Source organism: Triturus cristatus, chromosome 5_2, assembly GCF_964204655.1.
Source record: "Triturus cristatus chromosome 5_2, aTriCri1.1, whole genome shotgun sequence".
NCBI classification, from domain to species: domain Eukaryota; kingdom Metazoa; phylum Chordata; class Amphibia; order Caudata; family Salamandridae; genus Triturus; species Triturus cristatus.
The window spans coordinates 228,980,798-229,004,242 of record NC_140588.1 but is presented as its reverse complement, the minus strand read 5'-3'; the positions used below and the strand labels follow the sequence as shown (position 1 = coordinate 229,004,242).

Sequence of the window (23,445 nt, the reverse complement as noted above, 5' to 3'; positions counted from 1 at the left end):
GTGAGACCTATTGGCTATGCCAATGCTTATTATTAAAAAGCAACCAACACTAAACGGTTGAACTGCCCAAGATTGAAAGCATGGAAACAGGGTCTCTTCTACTCAAGTGACAGAAAGGTAGGTAGAGAAGCAAGCCTTCTTTCCGGGGTGCCTGCTCTTGAGAGAAATATAAATGTGCAATCAGTTAATCAGCAAAAGTATTTTTTTTAATTTATATTTTTATACAAGAAAACATTAGCAAACTGTTACAGGGTTAGCATACGTTGAACCAATCGTCGTTTATACATCAGTGTTTGTTTAGCTAACCCCACATGACGTTATTTAGTGAAAAAGAGAGAAAGGTAGAGAGCAAAGCGCAGGAAGACAAGGAGTGAAAAAAGAGGTAGGGGACAGGCAATGATAGAAATACATTCTTTATTAATTACATCTGACATTCTGTGGAGATGTTGGAGCACATGTTGGCACGCATGCAGGCCCAACAGGGCTATATTGGTTGAGTCCAGTTGGGACCAGTTAAATTCAGTTGTCTGGGTGGCGCGATCATAGGGGGTACCATAGTTTGTTTCGCCGGCCTAACATTTTCATGGAGGCTCATAAGAGTCTAGGTAAGTGCCCAGAGATTTCCACATCCTTCTGGAAGCCGGTTTCCAGGGTGAGTTCTGTCGTGCAATGTAGTCCGCTCCTCTAAGATGCATGATCCAGTTGATCCAGCCTTTGTAAGATCTCTTACTTGTGTCTTTCCAATTGGCAAGGACCATTTTCACTGCTGCTGTCAGTAGCAGGTCTAGTAGGTCCTTATCGTGTTCCGATCTCATTTCTGTGCTCATAAATGCCGTGGTGAGGGTGGAAAATTAGAGTATAGGGCATTGAAAGATAAGATGTGCTAGGTCCCCCTTTTCCTTGTTACAGTTCAAGCATAATGCGTCCTCCCTGAGGTCTAATGAGAATAAGCGTGCAGGGGTCAAAAAAGCCTTGTGGAGCAGCCAAAATGTTGTTTGTGCGAGCACTGTGGAGATCTTATTGCGTGAGGCCGAGGCCCATAGTATAGCCCATTCTTGTTCATTATGTGTAGTTTTAGTTTGTTTTTCCCAGTAGGCAACTGTCTTATCATTGAGTTTAGAGGATTTGGGGCGGAGGAGTTTGTAGAGCTGCGAGACCTGATGCTCTAATTTATTAATGTTTAACACATACCGAGAGATTGAAGGTTGTGACGCGGATAGATTGGTTTTAGACAAGGCCGTTCTGATTTTCAAAAAGTTATAGAATTCAATGTCAGCTAGATTATATTTTGACTGGAGGTCTGTGAAAGTAATGGGGTATGTTTCGTTTTCTAGTTGGTTAGGGTAGTAGATAGTAGATACCTTTCTCAATCCATGTATCGAAGGTTAGGCTTTTCCCTTTATACAGAATCTTGCTATTGGCCCAAAGTGACTCCATTTTAGACCCTTTAATGCTATTCTCCAGCTTCTTATCTACCTTTAGTAGTGTGAGTTTTGTGTTTTTAAAGATAGGCTTGTAGGTGTGGGGGTATCTATTTGCTGTTAGTAGAACCAGTGGGCTTAGATTGTTCAGGATGGCCTCTCTACCTGTAGCCATACCAGTACGTAATCGGACGGCAGTGATATCCAGTAGGAACCTTGTTTTGCCAGAAAAGTTAACTGAAATAATCTGATGTCTGCTAGGTTTACCCCTCCTTGGGTGTTATCCAAATTTAATTTTTTGATGCTTAGCCATGCTTTCTTCCCACGCCAGAGGAATTTAGAGATCAGGATATCTACTTTGCGGTGGAAATCATCTGTGAGGAGGAGTGGGAGCATACTGATCAAATAGTTAATCATCGGGTGATCATCATTTTAATAGCTTCAATTCTGCCCCTCCATGTTATGAATTTCGGAGACCAAGAGTCCAGAAGTTTCTTAATCTTTTCTAGTAGCAGTTTTTCATTGTGGTGTAGCCTGTCAATTAGGTCGCTACCAAAATTTATACCTAGGTATTTGATATACCCTGCCTGCCAGGCCAAGCCCGACCCCCCCAGGATGTCTTTCGTGCAGTGGATGTTTAGTGGTTTGCATTCTGATTTGTCTTTGTTTAGCTTATACCCTGAAAACCCGGAATATTCTGTTATCGTAGTCATCAGGGCCTCGATTGAGGTCTTTGGTTGTTCTGTTACTATTAGTATGTCGTCCGCATAGGCGGCTAGTTTTATTTCAACGCCATTGATATCGACCCCTTTTATGTAAGTGTTTGACTTGATATTTTGGATGACTGGTTCCAAGGCCAGTAAGAATAAAGAAGGGGACAGTGGGCATCCCTGTCTAGTACCTTGTTGCAATGTAAAGGGTTCAGAGAGTGATCCATTAACAACGATACGGGCTGAAGGTCCTCCATATAGGGCCATAACCATTCCGTATATATCCCTCCCCTAAGTTGAAGGATTGCATGCAGCGTTCCAGGAAAACCCAGGAGACTTTATCAAAGGCCTTCTCAGCGTCTAATGTGATAGCTACTACAGGATCTGATTCAGTGTAGTTAATTTCTTTACCTAACCTAATAGATTCTTCGGTGCTTAAGTGCGGTAGCCCGATTCTGTTGAGGTATTTTGTACATTCCTCTAAGTTAAGGCTCTGATCGTTTTTGTAAATTTCTTGATAGAACTCTTGAAAGGTCTTAAGGATGTCTTTGTGTCTTGTGTGGGTTTTGTTGTTTGAATCTGTTATGGATGAAACGGCAAACTGGTTGCGACTGTGTTTTAGGTAGGAAGCAAGAAGTTTCCCTGCTTTATTGGCTTTGCATAGGTTGAGGGCTTTGTATTTATTAAACCACAGTCCCGCTTTCTCACTCAGGATTTTGTTGTATTTTTATTTTTTTGTGTTAAGTTTTGCTAGGAGCTTGTTATCTTGTATGGCCTTTGCATGGGCAGTTTCTAGACTTTTGATCTCCTGCTCAAGCTGATCTAGTCTCAGGTTTGTACAGTTGTTTATTTTTGACTTAATTTCAATTATTGTGCCTCTGACGGTCACTTTCAGGGCATCCCAGAGTGTGTTGGTGCTAGTCCCCGGGGAGTCATTGAATTTGAGGTATTCTGTTATGGCCTCCTTAATCTTTTTTTTGTTCGCGGGGTCTGATAGTCCGTCGCTGTTAAAACACCACCTCCAGGGGACGGCTTCTTTGTGACACCCGCTCAGTTTTAGGCTGATACATGAGTGGTCTGATAATAGTCTTGGAGCTATGTATGAGTGTTCGATTAGGTGTGTGTGAGACCCCGAGATTAGTATGTAATCTATCCTGGTGTAGGAATTGTGTGGGTTAGAGTAGAATGTGTAGTCCCTAGTGCCAGGATGCTGGAAGGCGCCATGCGATCTTAAGGTTAAATTTGGAGCAAATATTTTGGACTGCTGCGTGTGAGTTCGTGGGGTGATATTGACAGGAGGATTGTCTATCCGTTATGTGGTCCAATGGGATGTTAAAATCTCCTGCCACCACCATGAGGTCATTTTGGGGGAAGCTATCTAATGTGCGAGCCACATCAGACCAGAAGGATGGGTCGTCCGCGTTCGGGCAGTATATGTTTGCTACGTGGATTAGCTACTCCTCCCTTCTCAAATGTGTACTAGCAGTCTACCTCCACTATCGTGGGACTGTGAGTCTATTGTTATGTTTGATCTTTTGGATATCAGTGTCAAAACCCCTCGTTTCTTTCTGTCGGCTGGTGAGCACGCCATCTGTGAGATCCAGTTACCTCTCACTAATTTGGCATCCTCCAAGGATAGTTTGGTCTCTTGTAGTAGAATTATATCGCCTTTAGTTTTCGCTTGGTAATCTATTATCTTCCGGCGCTTGATAGGGTGGTTAAGACCTTTGACATTGAGGGACACTATGTTGAGGTCCGTTGTCAGGGTGAGTGTATTATTGAGGGCCATCACCTAGGGTGTAGCGTGGTGGGTCCTCCGTTCAATATTCCCAATTCTCAGAATTGCTTACTTGGAATTTGGAATTGGGAGGCGGCCCTATTTGTTCTACCTCCCTTCTCACACGGTACAGTGTGTCTATGGCCCCCAGGTGCACTGCAAGCAATGTAAGTGTCCTCTCCGGGTGTGCATATATGCCAGGTCTCCCAAATGCGTTGGTTACCAGGGCATGCCAGATACAGATTGTAGAGAAAAAAGATGTGAAAAAGGAAATGGAGATAGAGAATATAGAAAGCAAAGAACTGAGAAACCCTAGTGCGGATTCCTACTCACCCCCTCACTCCCCCCTCTCACCCCTCCCGCCCCCCCATTGAAAATACTCGCATGTCGGAGGTGCGACGGCAGGATTGCCGTCCCCCCTCACGGAGAATCACTTTCGGGTAGTTTGATCCGCTGTTCTCCCTAAGGATTTGGGCCCAAACATTGTTACCTTACATACAGCGTGTTGGCGTAGAGTCCCTATACAGTATCATCGTCTATAAAGGATACGATGCTGAGCTTCTAATGACTTTCCCTCTTATCATTGGGTCGTCGTCACGGCGTGTCTGTTGGCCTGAGACAGTCGAGGTAGATATTGCATAGCTTAATGAGGTAGATAACGGTTACAGATCTCAACTGACAAAACTGTGCAAAGCGGGGTATATGTTGAGGTAGATATTGATTGTAGATTTCTTCTTAAAGCAGCTACAAGAAAACTGCCCTGCTCGTGAGGTGTGAGGTCGAGCTTCATCCGGTAATCGGTTCCGGCGACGATCTTCTTTTGCTGGAGCCGGCTTGTGACGTTTCCATGTCTTGAGCTGTTGGGCCATCCAGGAGGGCCGCCAGGTCCTTGGGGTCGCTGAAATAGTGGTGTCTACCTTTGTCGATTATCTTGAATTTTGCGGGGCCCACAAATGAGAGTTGCATGTTTTTGCTCCTGAGTTTGTCGCGTAAGGCAAGGAATCCCTTCCTGGAATCGACAGTGGGCTTAGAATAGTCTTGTGTAAGAATGATCTTATGACGTTTCTAGCTAATTTGGTGATTTTTGCGAGCGTAGTTAAAAATGGCCTCCGTAAGCTGCGATCTCAGTGGCTTGCAGATGATAGGCCATGCTGCTTGGCTTGCTGAGGATTTAAAAGTGGAAACTCTGTGCGCCCTGTCGAGCTCAAACTGACGGTCAAACTTTAGGTTGGTAAGTTTGGGGATCAGGTCCTTGAGAAAGGCAGAACAAGAGCCTGCTGCATCTTCCGAGCCCTCCGGTATCCCTAGAATTCGGATGTTCCCCCTCAGATTGCGTTCCTCAATCTCCACTGTCTGTTTCTTGAGTGACGCGGTAATTTTGGATAATGCTATCATCTCCTGACTTGAGCTGTGGGTAGTGTCCTCTACATCACTGATCCTTTGTTCAGCTGCTGCAAGTCTGTTGTTTACTGTATTCAGGTCCGCTCTGACCACTGCAATCTCGAGTTGGATCGCGTCCGTGGTGTGCTTTGTGGTTTTAGCCAAGTCGTGGACATCAGCTAGTTTTTTTAGGATCATTTCTAGGGTGCTGTTGATGTCTGGCTTTTGTTTGAGCGGGGAGTCAGATATCGCTGGCTCTCCCTTGCTCTTTTTTGGCTGTTGTTGTAGCCTCGACTCTCTGTCTGCCATGATGTGACCTTGGCGTTCCTCTGCGCTGTGCTTGCCTTTTCACCCTCCCAATGACTCTGTTGCTATCTATCTGGGTCTAGCCTTCCCTTTTGTTTTTTGTTTTTGTAGCTTCCTGTGGGATCCTTTTCATGGAGCGCTGCAGATCTGATAAAACTGGCACCATCCGCTTCAATTGTCTCCTAAGATTCCTGTGGATTAGCGCGAGATGAAAGAGGTCGGAGCAGTATGTAGCAAGAGCGCTCTTGATGACCACCCTTGTCGCTGCTGCAGCTCTGGGTAACTCACGTTTCCCTCTCACTTGCTCTCCCTCTCAGACTCTTGATCCCTCTGCTGTGAGCACTGTGTTGAATTCACATCAGGGCTCCTCAGAGTTCGATTAGGTAGTGTCCGTCCACTGCTGGATGATGCTGGCGGGTGGGGCTTGTGCTTTTCTGGCTTATCTCTCTCGGGGCTCCCGCCGCAGTACTGCGCTGCCAAGCCAAGCTGCGTTGATTTAATTTGGTTTTATGCTCCTTAACATGAGTGGGTGTGCCAGCGGCGCTAAATGGTGTCGGCACAGAGACGGTATCTTCCCTAAGCCTTTGTTACGGCGGGCGCCATTTTAGAAGACTGCCGTGCTGGGCTGAGTCACCGCTGTCAGTTTCGCTTTCGGTTTCGATCTGTTGTGGTTTTTTACTGAAGAATTGGCTTACTTTGGAGGGCTTGCCATCCCCGGTATACCTCAACTTCCGCTGATGAGGCGAGACTTCTCCCGCGTCCAGACACCTTGGCTCAGCTTTCGAGCCACATTCAGCGGCGCGCTGCAGGTCTGACAGGCGGCACTCATCCACCAAAAGGTCTCTTATCTTCCTGTCGCCTACTCCTTAGCGCAAAATATACCCGCCTCTCTAAGCCTTCGATGCGGTCTTTGTCGCAGCGGCCGCCATTTTTAGCGATCTGTCCTTGAGCTCAATTCAGTTTTGGTTTTGGGGCAGCCCGTTCTTACCAGCATTAGTTATATTCTGCTCTTTGTACGTCTTAAGAAGCCAAGTGTAGCCCTCTCCCGATCTTCCTGTCTACAGTGCGAGGCATCACAACACCGGGCAGCGCCCTCTCACTCTTTTGGCTCCTACCCCTACGTGCGCTGTGTCACCTGTGTTCCACAGGGTTTTGTCCACTGTTGTTGGTACCTGCTGGCTGGTGGGGTTAACAGTGCTCCGCCGTGTTTCTCTCCCGTGCTTCACCCACGTTTGTGTTAGGTTTCGTGTCTGTACGGAGCTGGGATGCCGCCATTTTGCTCTTCGCGTCTCCTCCCTGCGCCCGCGGCATAAGATCGTTTTTTCTCATTCCTGTCGGCACCAAGGACCCCTCGTGAGGGTAGCACCTCTGGCCAGGGCTCTTCCGATGTTCCAATTTTCTAACGCTGCCTCTTTTGCATTAGTTGTTTGTTTGAGTTTTTGGGTTCTTTCCTCCGTTCCAGCGGAGCGACAGGATCAGGCAGCCATTAGCTCTGCCGTCCAAGCCACGCCGGCCTCTTTGAAGTTTTGATGCGAAGAGGGCTGGCCTTCATTGGGAGAGACAGGTCCAGGTCCAGAGAAAAAGCATGCTCTGACCTTTAAGGGAGGCAGCCTCTTGGATATTTCCCAGTAGGCTGTGCATTGCTGTGGTTCCTGTAGAAGGGGCCACTGCGGACTGTGGCACAGTTAAGCTACAAGAAGGTGATGAGTTGGGTGAGTGGGGAGTGTAGGTGCAGATTGTGTCCTACTGTAGAGGACCTGTGGGGTGTTGCAGCGGAGCTGAAATATCTCCAGTTGAGAGATCACCAGGACTGGGCTTGGGTCAGGCTAAGAGCACTTGAAGGGAACGTGTTGCTGACAAGAGGAGGTAAAGGTGATGCTGAGGCCCTTGAGAGCTGAAGAACTCTTAGTGGCTGGTACTAGTGGCTGGGAAGGCACTGTGAAGCAGTAACCTCCAAACCAACCTGATATCAAAATAGTGTGGTCTGAGTTACCTTAAGTTAAAAGTGTTGTTTGCATGCTCCATTTTGTTCCATTTAATGGGTGCCTGAGGCTGTGTGCATGCCAACAACAAAAATGCATTAGCATCTTTTGGCAACACCGAGATCTCAAATAGTTGGAATACATTGACAAAGCCAGTAGCTCAGTAACTTTTAATAGGGGAGAGATGGTGTTAAGACAACAGGCCTACAGGTACATATATTGCTGCACGGAAGCTTGTAGATAAAAGCAGCTGACAAGGTTCATGCAGTTAGTTGCCCCATTTGCTATATTCTTAGGGTGTTTTATATGTACCTTAGACATTTTTGAAAGGCCCTATGAAGGGTCCTTCCAAACCGTAGTTTCCACTGTCACTGTGCACATATTGGTGGTTGAGTGAAAGCACTGACTGGATATTGATTCAGTGAGTGTTATGGTTGTATTTTTCTGAGTTCTGAAGTTCTAGTCCACAGCACCTCCCTGAGTCAGCCTCTGAGTGCCCCGCCTTGCTACTTGAGAGTCATTTGCTAAAAGGGTACTTGGCCCTCAGTTTGAGGGTCTGTGGCACAGAGGCCACAGGACATCACAGGTAAAGGTGAAACGATTAAGACCAAGTGATTACCCAGAGATACCTCAATCTAGATTTTGCACCGTACAGTGCCATAAAGTTCCAAAATGTAACACCACAACACAGAGCACAATAACTGCTAAAGTGTCCTAACCTGAAATAATAATACTGGGCTGAAGAGCCCTTGCATTGCTGTCTGTGTATCCTTGTTAGGAGTGACAATGGACTGAGTAACATTGGCATCTCTGCTTTGGGGTAAAGTACTGGGAAACCAAGTGATGACTTAGGAGCGTTGTCAGGGTATTTTTGTGGGTGTCTTGGTGTGAGTTGAAGGGGTGCTGCTGATCGAGACAGAGGGCCTTTTCGCTGCGTGTTTTGAGAGTATTGGGTATTGCAGTCTAGAGCTGAGGACACTGGCACAGGTATCCAGTTTGTCGAGCCATTGCTGGGGATGAAAGGGTTGCAGCGGTTTTGTATAGATTTTGGGAAGCATTAGAACAGCTGTCAAATACTTGGAGAGCAAGGTGCATTGCAGGGTAGGGGTTTCGTGATGGTAAAGTAGTGGTGAAGGAGAAGTGTGGTGCAGCAGCCAGAGCGTCTGATTCGGAGCGCGGGCTCATGGTTCGATCCCCGGCTTCGGAAGAGGCTCAGCATCATGTGACTCTGGGCAGTAGCTCACTTATTCTCTCCGACGGCCCCCCCAGCCCCTGGATACTCTTAAGGGTGATCAGTTCGCGTTTTACAAATGTGGAATTAGTCGATGGAGGTCCTCTAGGTCATATGAAGTGGATTCACAACAGTTTTGCCAGCTGCCACTTCAGTGAGTAAGCCGGTGTCTTGAACAGAGTCCAGACCAGCACTGTAGGTGCTAGAATAAATATGCACACTGCAGATGTATGAGTGGAGGACGGGTTGATCTTTTTTGCCCTCCACTTATATGAAAATCTGAGGGGAAAGGAAAGAACGCTGACTGTCCGCACTGTGCACTCGTACTGGCAAATATACTCCGGGACATTATCTGATCCCTTTCTTAGCGCCATTTAAATAGCACCTGGTCAGTCTTAGCCAATGATGTGAAGATGTTGGGGCTAGGGCGGTACAGAGTGGAACCTGTCAGTCAGCGATTTGGGAAAAAGGGGGTGGTGATGGACAGAGTTTCTGAATGATGCAGAATACTCTTACCAAGTCAAGAGATCATGGTTTTAATCCATCACCGTTTTTTAGCTCACTGCACCATCCCAGCTCAGAACCTGGCTACATGCAAATTAGTCTGTACCTGTCCCAGTGCATGATGGGAACAGGGCAAACCAAACTACCAAGCCAATTCTTATACTGGGAAGGAAACAAGCTTCCGGGGACCGGTTTCTGGCATCACAGCCTTCGTCGGCCCGGCTTGCCTGAATCCTGATGGTGCAATGAGCAAGGGACTCACGTCTGAGCATACCCTCCCACACTGAGTGTGGATAAAATCGATTTGGGAAAAAGGGGGTGGTGATTGACAGAGTTTCTGAATGATGCAGAATACTCTTACCAAGTCAAGAGATCATGGTTTTAATCCATCACCGTTTTTTAGCTCACTGCACCATCCCAGCTCAGAACCTGGCTACATGCAAATTAGTCTGTACCTGTCCCAGTGCATGATGGGAACAGGGCAAACCAAACTACCAAGCCAATTCTTATACTGGGAAGGAAACAAGCTTACGGGGACCGGTTTCTGGCATCACAGCCTTCGTCGGCCCGGCTTGCCTGAATCCTGATGGTGCAATGAGCAAGGGACTCACGTCTGAGCATACCCTCCCACACTGAGTGTGGATAAAATCGATTTGGGAAAAAGGGGGTGGTGATGGACAGAGTTTCTGAATGATGCAGAATACTCTTACCAAGTCAAGAGATCATGGTTTTAATCCATCACCGTTTTTTAGCTCACTGCACCATCCCAGCTCAGAACCTGGCTACATGCAAATTAGTCTGTACCTGTACCAGTGCATGATGGGAACAGAGCAAACCAAACTACCAAGCCAATTCTTATACTGGGAAGGAAACAAGCTTCCGGGGACCGGTTTCTGGCATCACAGCCTTCATCGGCCCGGCTTGCCTGAATCCTAATGGTGCAATGAGCAAGGGACTCACGTCTGAGCATACCCTGCCACACTGAGTGTGGATAAAATCGATTTGGGAAAAAGGGGGTGGTGATGGACAGAGTTTCTGAATGATGCAGAATACTCTTACCAAGTCAAGAGATCATGGTTTTAATCCATCACCGTTTTTTAGCTCACTGCACCATCCCAGCTCAGAACCTGGCTACATGCAAATTAGTCTGTACCTGTCCCAGTGCATGATGGGAACAGGGCAAACCAAACTACCAAGCCAATTCTTATACTGGGAAGGAAACAAGCTTTGTTTGTTTGTTGTAACGCTTTTCGCCCTAAGTGGGATGGGTATTCCCAGACGTGGGACCCGTGCTCACTACGCCACTGGAGTCAAGCTATCCTGGCTGATGACGGCTGATAGCCAGAAACCGGTCCTAGGATGCTTGATTCCGGTCCAGGGAAGACATGGCTTGGCAGTTCGGGCTGGACTGTTCCCATGAGGCACAGGGTCAAGACTGATTTGCATATGGCCATATCTAAACTGGGGTGGCGTAGTGGGCAAAAGAACGATGGATTTAACCCAGATCTCTTGACTGGGGGAGAATGCCTGCATTGTCAGCATTCCGTCCATCATTTGTTTGTTGTAACGCTTTTCGCCCTAAGTGGGATGGGTATTCCCAGACGTGGGACCCGTGCTCACTACGCCACTGGAGTCAAGCTATCCTGGCTGATGACGGCTGATAGCCAGAAACCGGTCCTAGGATGCTTGATTCCGGTCCAGAGAAGACATGGCTTGGCAGTTCGGGCTGGACTGTTCCCATGAGGCACAGGGTCAAGACTGATTTGCATATGGCCATGTCTAAACTGGGGTGGCGTAGTGGGCAAAAGAACGATGGATTTAACCCAGATCTCTTGACTGGGGGAGAATGTCTGCATTGTCAGCATTCCGTCCATCATTTGTTTGTTGTAACGCTTTTCGCCGTAAGTGGGATGGGTATTCCCAGACGTGGGACCCGTGCTCACTACGCCACTGGAGTCAAGCTATCCTGGCTGATGACGGCTGATAGCCAGAAACCGGTCCTAGGATGCTTGATTCCGGTCCAGGGAAGACATGGCATGGCAGTTCGGGCTGGACTGTTCCCATGAGGCACAGGGTCAAGACTGATTTGCATATGGCCATGTCTAAACTGGGGTGGCGTAGTGGGCAAAAGAACGATGGATTTAACCCAGATCTCTTGACTGGGGGAGAATGTCTGCATTGTCAGCATTCCGTCCATCATTTGTTTGTTGTAACGCTTTTCGCCCTAAGTGGGATGGGTATTCCCAGACGTGGGACCCGTGCTCACTACGCCACTGGAGTCAAGCTATCCTGGCTGATGACGGCTGATAGCCAGAAACCGGTCCTAGGATGCTTGATTCCGGTCCAGGGAAGACATGGCTTGGCAGTTCGGGCTGGACTGTTCCCATGAGGCACAGGGTCAAGACTGATTTGCATATGGCCATGTCTAAACTGGGGTGGCGTAGTGGGCAAAAGAACGATGGATTTAACCCAGATCTCTTGACTGGGGGAGAATGTCTGCATTGTCAGCATTCCGTCCATCATTTGTTTGTTGTAACACCTGTCAGTCAGCGACCATCTTTTCCTGCTGCCCTTCTGCCCATCCCCATACAACCTCTGGCCTCTGGCACCATTCTATGGATCCCACCGCACTGCTGGGCCTTCACAGGTCAGGAGGCCCAGTGCCAGCTCCGTGTGGTCTTGCTCCCTAACCTCATGCATTGAGGGGCTAGTTATATGGAGCATCGGAGGAGACGAGTGCTAGAGAGCGTCGGAGGAGGAGGTGTGAACGACGCCACCAAATAGCCGGAATATATCTGCGCGCGCATGCGCACAGGAGCGGAAAGTGACCTGTCGCAAAGCGACATTTATCGGCTTATAGTGCATCAAAAACTATTGCGGTAATTATTAAAAGAGAGCAAAATACAATCAATTAAAAACCTCGGGAGAACACAGGGAAACATCACCAGTTAGAAGTTAAATAATTAATTAAAAATTAAAAATAAATTAATATTTTAAAAATGGAAGCACGGGAAAGCTTCCCCTTTTCAATAAATTAATAAAAAAATATATATAAAGAAAGATAAAGGCTACAATGAACTAAGCAAGGAAGAAGCGATAGGAAGTATTCCAATTTCACTAAATTAATACATACAAATAATTAATGATAAAGGTATAGCTACACAGGACTTAAAAATTAAAAAAAACTAAGAAGGGGTTAAGTATAAAAGGGATTGCGAATGAAGAAGTGGTCGGAAGCATTCCCCTGTACAATAAAAATATAACATAAAACATTTTATTATTTCTATAAAAAGACATACTTTAAGAACGATGCTTGTTATAAAATGGTGCAACACTACCATCTGCAGACTAAAAATGGAAACGGAACTTTAGAGATGAACGTCAGAATTCTTCATTAAAAAGCAACAATATTAAAGAAATAATGAATTTACTAGGGTTCCGAAGCTAATGATTTCCGGATGAATCATCCAAGATTGATAAAAAATTGAATATTGACCACGATGTAGTCATATGCAACCTGAGGGCGAATAATACTATCGCACTCGGGAGAGATTAAAGGCATGCGGTGGAAATGTGAGCACAATGATGTTATTCACTGACACACATAGGTGAATGAGCACAAAGCGGTATTGAATGTCATATGTTTGGTTTCCTGAGCACAAGGCGGCTTTTGGTTGTCCTTTGAAGGATTGGTAACACGGGGACATGTATTGACAGGTATTCATTTATTGAAACTAAATAATTGCATTTGTGGGCAAAATTAATGTATTTATTGACGATGGTAAGCTGACAGCTTGATTTTAAATTAACAAAATGTATTTGATTATAAATGGGAAGCATTTTGGGAAAATGTCATCTGATGTTGGGGTAGGAATACCATATTTTCTATATTTAAAATCTAGCATTTGGGGTACAAAATGTATTCTCAGACATTTACTAGCTGATTGTGCCAATAATAACACAAGTTGGTTTACTAAAAATGACAACTTGACAAGCATAGGCATATATTTCATACTGACATTTAACTGTTAACATATGCTTATTTGTGATTGTTGGTGTAGGAAAGTGCCCGTTTTGTGTGGTCATGCCCACGCAAACTTTTTGCTCCACTGCTGATGACAATGACTCTGAATGTGCACTGAAGCCTGCTGCCCAGGTCCTGGTGCCAGTGCTCTATCCCCAAAACTGTTATGTTTAAATTGGCATTCCCAGTTGGCAAGGACTTATCGCCCTTGTAAGTCGTACCTGTGGTACCCATGGCATAGGTGGTAAAGATGACCCCAGGGCTTGGTGCCCAGTTTGTGCCAACCTGAGTGACCCAAGTAAACTATAGAGAGCAGGCCTGCCATTGGAGACAGCAGGAACAGTGTACAATGCTCCATTTTGACTTTGCCCACAACATGTGAGACGGAGCCCATGCACTTCCTTTAATATATGTCAGTCACCCCTAAGGAAGGTCTCTTGAACCCAGGAGTCAGGGTGCCTTATGTTCAAGGTGTGAACATGTAAGTGCAAGCTTATATGTTCCTATGGTGTCTTTTGCCATTAAAGCACCCAATAAGTGATAGGCGGTCCATAGAATAACAAAGGCTTGCACATGGGCAGATCCGGGGTCGCTAGCTCTATTATGATACAGCAAAAACCTGTTGAGTTTGGTATTAAGCAATGTGCCTTCTCATCTCTGATATGAATCCCAAGTCAAGGGTGAGCCGGCATGCACCCGACTGGCTACTTTAGAGGTTGCCTACCTGGTTGCCCCAATTCCTCTGTAAATTGGTTTAGGATTTTTCTTGTATTGTATTTTGACTTTACTACTTTTTGAGTACTGCACAAATACTTTACACATTGGCTCTAAGTAAAGCAGTCTGCACTGTGTGTGCCATAGTTACCAGGGGTTGAGTTCAGGTTACCTTTATTGACTTTAGTGGTTCCCTTTGAAAAGGACCGTGTTCATTATTTGAGGTGGGTGCTTACCCTCCTCAGCTAACAACCCCAATTTCTCACATTGCTGTTCAGCGGTGGGTCCAGGACTTGTGTTTTTGCAGTACCCCGGGGTGATTTGTGTTAAAACCAAAAAGTCCTTTTTATAATCTGACTTCAAAATTAATTTTTGATTTTTAAAGTCTCCTGAGTTTTAAATGGCAATTTTAGATTTTTGCTAAATTTCATTCCCACCCTCTGGAGTTTTGAAGCAGTGATTCCTGAGAGAATAGAAGTGGATCCGGTCAGCTTTGAGAGTCTCAGCATGACAGATCTTAGAAAGCTGTGCAAGGAGAGAAGGCTGGAGCTTGCAAAGAGGTCCAAAAAAGTGAAGTATCAGTTAGCCCTCAGAGAATGGGAGGCGGTCTTTATGCTACAGGCCTACACACAGGAGCAAGAGGACGAGGAGTTAAAGGAAGATGTATAGATGAAGGAGTAGGAGGAACATGGCACTGTAGAGGAAGAAAAGCCTAAATAATCCAGTTTCCCTGCCTTATCCAGAGCAGAGAGCCTAGTGTCTCCCAGGTGCTTGGCCCAGTCAGAGTTAGAGGACAGGCAAGCAGCGAGGGCCCTGAAGCTGTAACTGGCCACTGTAGCCATGGAGGGCAGCAAGGGCTCTGGAGGAAAATAAAATCTTGTTGGTTCATGAGGTGGGCCTGAATGCCAGGAGGGCCACCAACTCAAGTGAAGCCGGTGGCATCAACAGTGAAGTGCCTGGGAGTTTTAATAGGGGCCACATCTCCAACATATGGTGCCTTGATTTGTGAGGGGATTACATAGACAATAGAAGTGCACCAGAGTATCCAAAAATATATCTGGAAGAGACCGCAAGACGAGTGATCAGGTCCCCCCTCAGCAGACGCAGAAGGAGGTCCAGGATAAAGCAGAGAAGTTCCCCTGAAAGGGCCCAAAAAGAGTTTGAAGGAAAAGGATTCCCATACCTCTATTGAGAACAGGGAAGAGGTTCTGAAGGACAGAAACCCAGAGCACCATTTTACCCACCCAGGTGTCAGGAGTGGCCAATGAGCCCTTGGGGGAGGATGTCTCAGGAGGAGAGGGTAGAGTAATCCCAAACCATAGTTGTGCAAAGGTTGATTTTCACAGACCAGTATCTGCCAGGACTGGTAAGTAGGGTAATTCAAGCCCAGGACGTTTTCCACCCTATTACCCTGGCATCCCTGAAATGGAGGGGACATGACCCAGTGGAAGGCCATTGCCAGTCCCCAGATACCCATTGATTGCATCTTTGGCAATGAACTTCTACCGGTGAGAGAAGATCTGGGTGGAGATCCCACATCGGACACCCCAGAGCCTCAGATTCCTAGAGGTCCTGTCTGCAGACACAAAGTATGGAGGCCCAGATGCAGAGTAAGGGTTAGAAAACCCACAGTGGGAGGATATGTAGGTCCGGGGTTACCTGCTGTGAGAGAAGAGCACTCTAAGTTGGACCTTGGTGAGGCCACTTTTGACCTGGAGGTGCTGCATCTGCTGTCATGGAGGATGGGATTCCTGCCCCAGACAGAACACTGCACGATCCAGAGTGTTTCATCTTGAGGGGGGTGGTGGTGCCCACACCCCCCTCCCCAAAAGTCTTGGACTGCCAGGCACCTGTTCAGTCTCAAGGTACAGGTTCTGAACTGGGAAGCCAGTCTCAGAATACCATACCTGAAGTGGTAGAAGTATGAGTAGAAGGAATGTGTCTATCTCCTGAGGTTGTAGCCCCCCAATTTGAGGAACCTAAGAAGCCAGGTAGACCTCAGGGGCAAGTGGGGGGTTCCTTACCAGTACCACGACTGGAGGTGAGGCCTGTCCAAGGCCCTGGATTGGAACCATGACCTGCAATGGATAGTCATGGGCCTGGCTCTTGACACTGACAACTGTCAGTGGCCTCTCTTGGTTGATGTCCTTGTGGTCAGAGATTTTTATAGGTAGGGGACAGAGAGCTGACCCAGGAGGCTGAATGGGCCACATCAACTTGTTGGCCATAGTGGTACTATCTGCATACTGAGATGCATCTGTGAGCAAGCTAAGCTTAGGGGCGTCAAAGTTGAAGTCCACAGATCACGGCTGGACTGGGAACATAAACTAGCCCTGGCAGTTTCACGGGCCCGGTGGGCTTGTGCTAGTGTCAAGCACCGCTTTTTTACAGGGGTCCGATATTGCAGCAGTGCTGCAAAACCGGCCCCCAGTAACAAAACCGCCCCCCACCCTTATGGTCCTCCGGGAAAACACCTGGTGCCCGCTATGGCCAGTCTGGTCCTGCTACAGATGAGGAAAATGGTTCCCCAGGAGTTAGTCCGTGGCCCAGGAGGATGGTGACAGAGGTTTACAGGTAGGCTGCGAGAAGCATAGAACAGACAAGTGCCACTGATGAAGAAACAAATTCTCAACGTTCCATCACCTGAGCTGGGAAGCCCATCAAAGTATTAATTAATCTACCCTAGCTTTTACCTGGGGTTGAGGTCCTGTGTTACTAATTTCTCCTTTTTGCAAGGTCGTTCTGAATGTTCTTTGCCTTTTTGTTGAACCCTATTTTTGCGAGCTATAGAACTCTGCATTTTACCTCTGCGAATCAGTGGTAAAAGGCTTGTGCTCCTCCTTACAACATGGTAAAATCGGGTTATACCCGACTGGAATATTTAAGCTCACTACCTAACTGCTGAATTTCTCTGGTTTTGTACGAGTGACACCTGAGCCTAACTATACCATCTCTGTAACCTTTGGGTTTTTTCAGTGAATATATATGTTCAAACCTCCGGTAACAATATGTAAGGGAACGGCACTCCAAGTAGCTGTTTCCAGATTCGGCAGACAGAAATTTTAAAAAGCGTCAGACGTGTTTCGGTGGATAGCTCCTTGCTCACGGACCCGTAAGCAAGGAGCTGCTCCGAAGCGCGTCGAGCGTTTTCGCTCTATGGAAAAATAAAGAATTACACGCATTGAGGGAGTTGGGCTCGGCATCATTTTTCTTCATTGAAACAACTGCTTAATGGAAAATTTAGGTACGTGACCTCGTAGTGAGCTCGCAGCTACATTGTGGCAGGAAAACCTGCGCAATCTTTGGCTATATATATAAATATATATTTATATATTCACTTAAAAAACCATAGGTTTCACACATGTTATAGTTAGCTGGACATTTCACTCGTAAAAAACCATTGAAATTCCCCCGTTATAGTTAGTTCAGATAACTATAACTCGCGCGCCCGCAATCCACTGCTCATGACGTCACATATTACATCACTCATGACATGGTCAGTGGCATCACTCATGACATCACTGATGACATCATCCTTGTGATAGAGTGGCGGTCGCGTGAGTTATAGTTATCTGAACTAACTATAACGGGGGAATTTCGATGGTTTTTTACGAGTGAAATGTCCAGCTAACTATAACATGTGTGAAAAACTACTAGACAAGGGTATTAAGGCATAGGAAGCAAAAGGCGCTCTGCAAATAAACGTGTAAAGAACAAGACTCAGTGAATAATTATGGTGCAAAACAGGAAGGGGAAACCCTTACAACCCCTTGAAATGTGTAGGACAAAGCCCTGCAACAAAACAATTAAAGCAATCCTGTGCACACATATAGTTATCAAGTCAATGTTGACAGAGGTAAGCACAATGACGGAGACAAAATTGTTCAGATATAGACACGTTGTTCTTTAATCCTCATAGAGGCATGACCAGCCGACACGTGTTTCGTCGGGGAAACATAAACCCACGACTCTTCAGGGCTGGGAATGATACAAATATAAGGTTTCAACACAACTGAAGAAAAGATTAAGTTAACAAGAGGGGTCAACCTCTCTACTGTGAATATGCACAAAAGACACCAACATGACATGCCCAAACACATGAGTACTGTGATAAAATCATGAATCGATCAATACACCTAATGAGAATATTATGACGTCACATTTTTTGTCATTTTAAGAGCAAGGCAAGAATAAACCTGAATTCTAAGGAAAATACCACATGGGACCAGTGAACCAAGTTAAAATCCCAATCATTCCGGAAAAGAAATGAGAAACAACCCAATGTGAAAAGGATACTCAAGCAAGAATTCAAAGGAAAGATAAAGGAAAAGTCAAAAGAGTTTCAGAGAGAGTAAAGGGACCTGTGCAAACGCACAGAAAGAGAAAAAGATGAATCCGAAAATACCTGCCAAAAGTCGCATAAATGACGTAACATACCAGGGCGATACACCAATGTGATGCAAGATATCCTGTAGCGTTACACACAGCCACTTGTCCTTCGCAGAGTACTCGAAAGGGATTTCAATTTTTGGGGATTGAAACCATTAATCAAGTACTACGGGGTGGCAATAGAGAACTGCGATTGAGAAAGTCTGAGGCAATTTGGATAATGCACCTTCAGACGGTTAAGCATGGTCTTAACTATGATTCCGAAATGCAATATTTCCTTGGATAATTGTTTATATACATATGTATGAGATGACGTATCCATTGTAAGCAATTCCAAGTTCTGCTTTATAGGTACTGTGGCATTTGCTATGTGTTAATTATATCACTTTCATTCCTCATGCATTAGTCCGTACTCGGGTATTTTAGATGCCTTTTGATTTTGTATCTGGACTTTTGGATTTCTGTCATTCACTGTATTTTTGTATTACTCATGTTCAAATTCTATATAGTTTGGTTGTGTGTTCTTGTTACACCACAGCTGACTTCTAAGTCTATTTATTTTTACTTAATCTTTTCTTCAGTTGTGTTGAAACCTTATATTTGTATCATTCCCAGCCCTGAAGAGTCGTGGGTTTATGTTTCCCCGACGAAACACGTGTCGGCTGGTCATGCCTCTATGAGGATTAAAGAACAACGTGTCTATATCTGAACAATTTTGTCTCCGTCATTGTGCTTACCTCTGTCAACATTGACTTGATAACTATATGTGTGCACAGGATTGCTTTAATTATAACATGTGTGAAACCTATGGTTTTTTAAGTGAATTTGCAAGGTTTTTTAAATGCTAATTCCTAACTATAACGTGTGTGAAACCTATGGTTTTTTAAGTGAATTTGTACGGTTTTTAAATGCTAAGTTATGTATGTTTTTTTTTCTTTATATATATTTTTTATTTTTAAAGGTTTTTCACCGTGCGCGCACGGTGCTCGCACGGTGCGCGCACCCCGCGATTTTTTGAAAAAAAGAATAAAATGTTTTTTTCACCCTTCGGGGTCCTTCAGGGGCCCCCTGACAAAGGCTAGGGGGTCAGGAACTCTCTACCCTACCCTCTTTTCACATTCTCCACCTTTCTTTTTCCCTGTCACACACACAACACACAAAATGGCGGCCAACACTTCCTGATTTCGACCGATTCGAACGTTGACTGACATGAAACCACCAATCAGAATTACGCTCGCGCACGTTACGGTGCGCGCACGGTGCGCGCACGGTGCATGCTTATAGATATTTATGTGCATTTAACTGCAATTTTCTCAGGAACTACTGAACAGATTGACTCCATATATGCAAAAGGCACATCCCTGACCTGAGGACTACCTCTTTGCCAAATTTTAAGTAATTCTGTTCAGCCGTTCGGGCTGTACCTTCGACTAAAGGTCCTATGGGAAAATGCATGGGGAAAACACATTTTGGGACACCCCTTTTTTCTCAGCCCCCGCTTGACGAATCACCCCGAGACTTTCAGGGTAGGAGCTGAGCGGAGCGCCCCATTAGTTTTGAAAATTTCACGAGGATTCGTCAACCGGCGCCAAAGTTATTCAAAATAGAATTTTCAGATTTCCTATGGAAACTCGGTCCTAACTATAACTATCTACTGGCGACCGCCAGTAGATAATATATATATAATCTGGATTGGCATCGAAACGTTAGAGTGGTTATGTGATCTTCCCCAGTAACGCAGTAACGGATAATAGATGCAAAATGTCAATTTTATACAGGCTTACTGAGTGGCTAAATTGAGAAACAGAAACATAAAGAATAATTTGAGGGGGTAAATCCCTAATCTTGACACAGAGTATCCAAATTGGTGGAACTGTACCCTTTCTAAAGTGTTGCACATCGACCCGTGTTTTGCCTATGCACAAGTCTTCCCGTCTTTCTGATGCTTTTAGGTGTTTCATATACATGAGCTCTATTCTGGGATGTCAGCTGGGTTAATAGCACATGACATCAATGCTCCTAGTGGGATTAGCTTACTTAATGTGCTTGGTCAAAGAATAACTATACCACATAGCAACTACAAATTCAAACGTAGGAGCTATAATCACTCTTTAACCTGTATTCATCTGTACCTTACAAAACAACATGTGCAAACCATGCAAATCGGACCAGAGTCATCCTGTCAGAGTCACGGAATTTCCTCAATCGAAAATTTAGGGTTAAAAATGGTTTATGGATTGGGTAGATCGATCTGCAATTCTAGGTCAATACCAAAAAACGTTTAATTCTGAGAATTTTTACATCCAGGATGTATTTGATCTTGAACCACGCATAAATGTCCTCTGGCAAATATGATTTTCTGACTTAATGGGGCAAAAAAATACCTCCACATTTAATTGGGGGAGGTGCTGTAGAGAAAGGAGTCCCTCCACTAGAAATAAAAAATCCCGGAGAGAAAAAAATAAAATGTTGAATTATACATCTGAGTTACATTTGCAAATGCAGACTTTTTATTGTAAAATGTGTTATTTTTACTGCAAAGTTTCTGTATGTCTAAACTACTGGAAATTGGAAGCAATGTTCATCTTACCGTACAACCCCTCTGTGAATCAAGCTGTTAGAATGGAACTTTGGTGATAGCGCTAACCTGGTGAACTGACGCACCTTAACAGTGCCTAGAATGCTTGCTGTAGTGTAAAAATATCTGAGTAATTCCTGCTTTATTATAGTCTGCACTGTGCACGATTTACAAGTTAGGTAGTAATCGGGGGCAGATTTACAAGCCCCGTACGCCACTTGTGCACCGCCGTTGCGTCACTTTTGTGACGCAGCGGCGGCGCAAAGCTAGCACCATGCTGCGACAGATTTACAACGTGACGCATCTAGGGAGATGCGTCACGGTGTAAAGCCCTGCGCTACATTAAACCTGCGTCAGGTTTAATGTATGCAGGGTGGGCGTTCCGTCGGAAAAAGCCTCGGAAAAGTGACGCAGTGAAATCTACAAGATTTCACTGAGTCACTTTTCCGACGCTGCTGCGTTAAAACCCTGCGCCTGCTTGAAGCAGGCGTAAGGCATGACACAGCGTGTTAGGTATGGGCAGCCACTGAGCATTGCTGGAGTTGCGTCGTGCTTGCGACACAACTCCAGTAATGCGCCGCCCTTATGCCATCAGATGCGTCACGAATCTGCTTGTCCTTGCGCCACGATGCACTGCATTGTAATGCGGCGCATCTGTGGTGGCGCAAGGGTAAACTTGCGTGACGCACCTTTCCTGGCGCATCCCTGCTGATTTGCAGGGATGCGCCAGGAAACATAAATCTGCCCCCTAATGTTTTGGAATTATGAATGAATTGATTCTCTATGCAAATGATCGTCCAAAGATATTTACAACCTTCTATTTTGTTGCATTTTTTACAGGAACAACTGACGGCAACAGTGGGAAAAAACACTACAATAAACTTTCGCTGCAATATTGCTTTCGACAAAAACTCAGGAATGTTCAATGGACATCTGCAATAATGAATGTGATAATCCAATACGAAAGCGATACCAGGCAGCATCTTTAAAAAAAACATCTAATTGCCAAAGAAAATTCTTGAACGAGCACTTTTACCACGTCGCTATGCCTTACAGATTTTTATCCTATGACCTTGAGATGAAGAATGTACCACTTTGCTGCTGTAGTCCTCGATCCTCAGTTTACATTGTTATTGCCTCCTAAGTAGCCACACCAGAGCTGCTAACGAGGACTGGAAACACGCCCTCACCCGTCAACACTGTGACAGCATTTGTACATATAGCGCATGTTTACATAGGCACTTCCGTTAATCACACTTTAGGGGCATACATTAATACTTCAGGATGAGCGGAAGAGGTCCCTTCTGTACTAATCAGAGCAAAGGCACTGTTCGAGCCTTCACACACTCTGAAGGGGTGCACCATCACTTGTTCGGCAGCATGCCGCTTGGAAATGAGCAAACGCCGCTTCCCTGTGCTGCCATCACATAGTGCTGACCAGTTCACCTACATATGTGTGATTCTATAGCGGTTATTGTTTTATTTTTCAGCACACAGTTCATGTATACGTGTATGTTTGTGTATAAACCGGCACTTGAAGAGTTTACATAATTGGCCACTTTGTGCCCTATTAAATGTTTTAAATGTATATGTCACTTTTAAAAGCTTTATTGAAAAGAAAGAAAATATATAAGAGACCAACAATACAGGATAAACACAATCAATGAAGAAATAACGAAAGTATTGGTTAGCATCATTAAGAAACAATGCTTTTTTTACATTTTTATAGGGAATGAAGGGAAGAAGGGAGGTAGGGGAAGAGAAAAGGGGAAGTGAGAGGAGAACATTAGATACATTGCTATACTAGAATAGAGCATATTACAAAGGAATGTGAAAGAGTAACTAAGTAAATAATTCCATACAATAAAATATCAAGGGATAAGAAATAGAAAAAACAGAGAAAACATACATTCAAGGAGGTTTAAAATTCTCAGAATGTAAACAAGACTTATTCGTTAGGACTAGTTGATCTAAGTAATTAGTAAGGGGTAACCAAAAAAGATCTCTATCAATTCTTGGCTTACAAGCGGAGGCGAAAGCAGTGTCAAGACGATTAAATTGGCAAAGGCTATTCCACCAGTGTAATACAGATAATTTTGTAAGTGTTTTCCAGTTGAAGGAGATATGTTGGAACACTAAAGCAAGCATAAGGTCGTAAAGGCCATGAGAAGAGGAAGGAAGATCTATGGAGTCAGAAAGGCTTCCAGAGAAAAGAAGAGGAATAGTATAGGGGAATATATGTCACTTTTAACAGTGGCGGCCAGTAATTTGATAGGGGGGACACTCACACACACACACACTCATTCATTCACACCCATGCATTCACATGTGTCTACACGCTCACCCACCATATACATGCAGACGCACACACACACACACCAATTTGCAGCTTGCACTCACAAATACACATACATTCATCCATACACACA

The 23,445-nt window shown here is 45.1% G+C and overlaps 1 protein-coding gene across 1 annotated transcript in view; it reads left to right on the top strand.

Annotated features, from left to right (window-relative positions):
* The window catches only part of LOC146822828 (cytidine monophosphate-N-acetylneuraminic acid hydroxylase-like), a 682,085-nt gene extending 659,430 nt beyond the window's left edge, over nucleotides 1–22,655 (top strand). The window contains exon 15 of the mRNA XM_085607021.1: nucleotides 21,857–22,655. The gene's annotated coding sequence lies outside the window, so the exon portion shown is untranslated. The remainder of the gene's footprint in view (nucleotides 1–21,856) is intronic.
* Nucleotides 22,656–23,445: the final 790 nt, after the last annotated feature.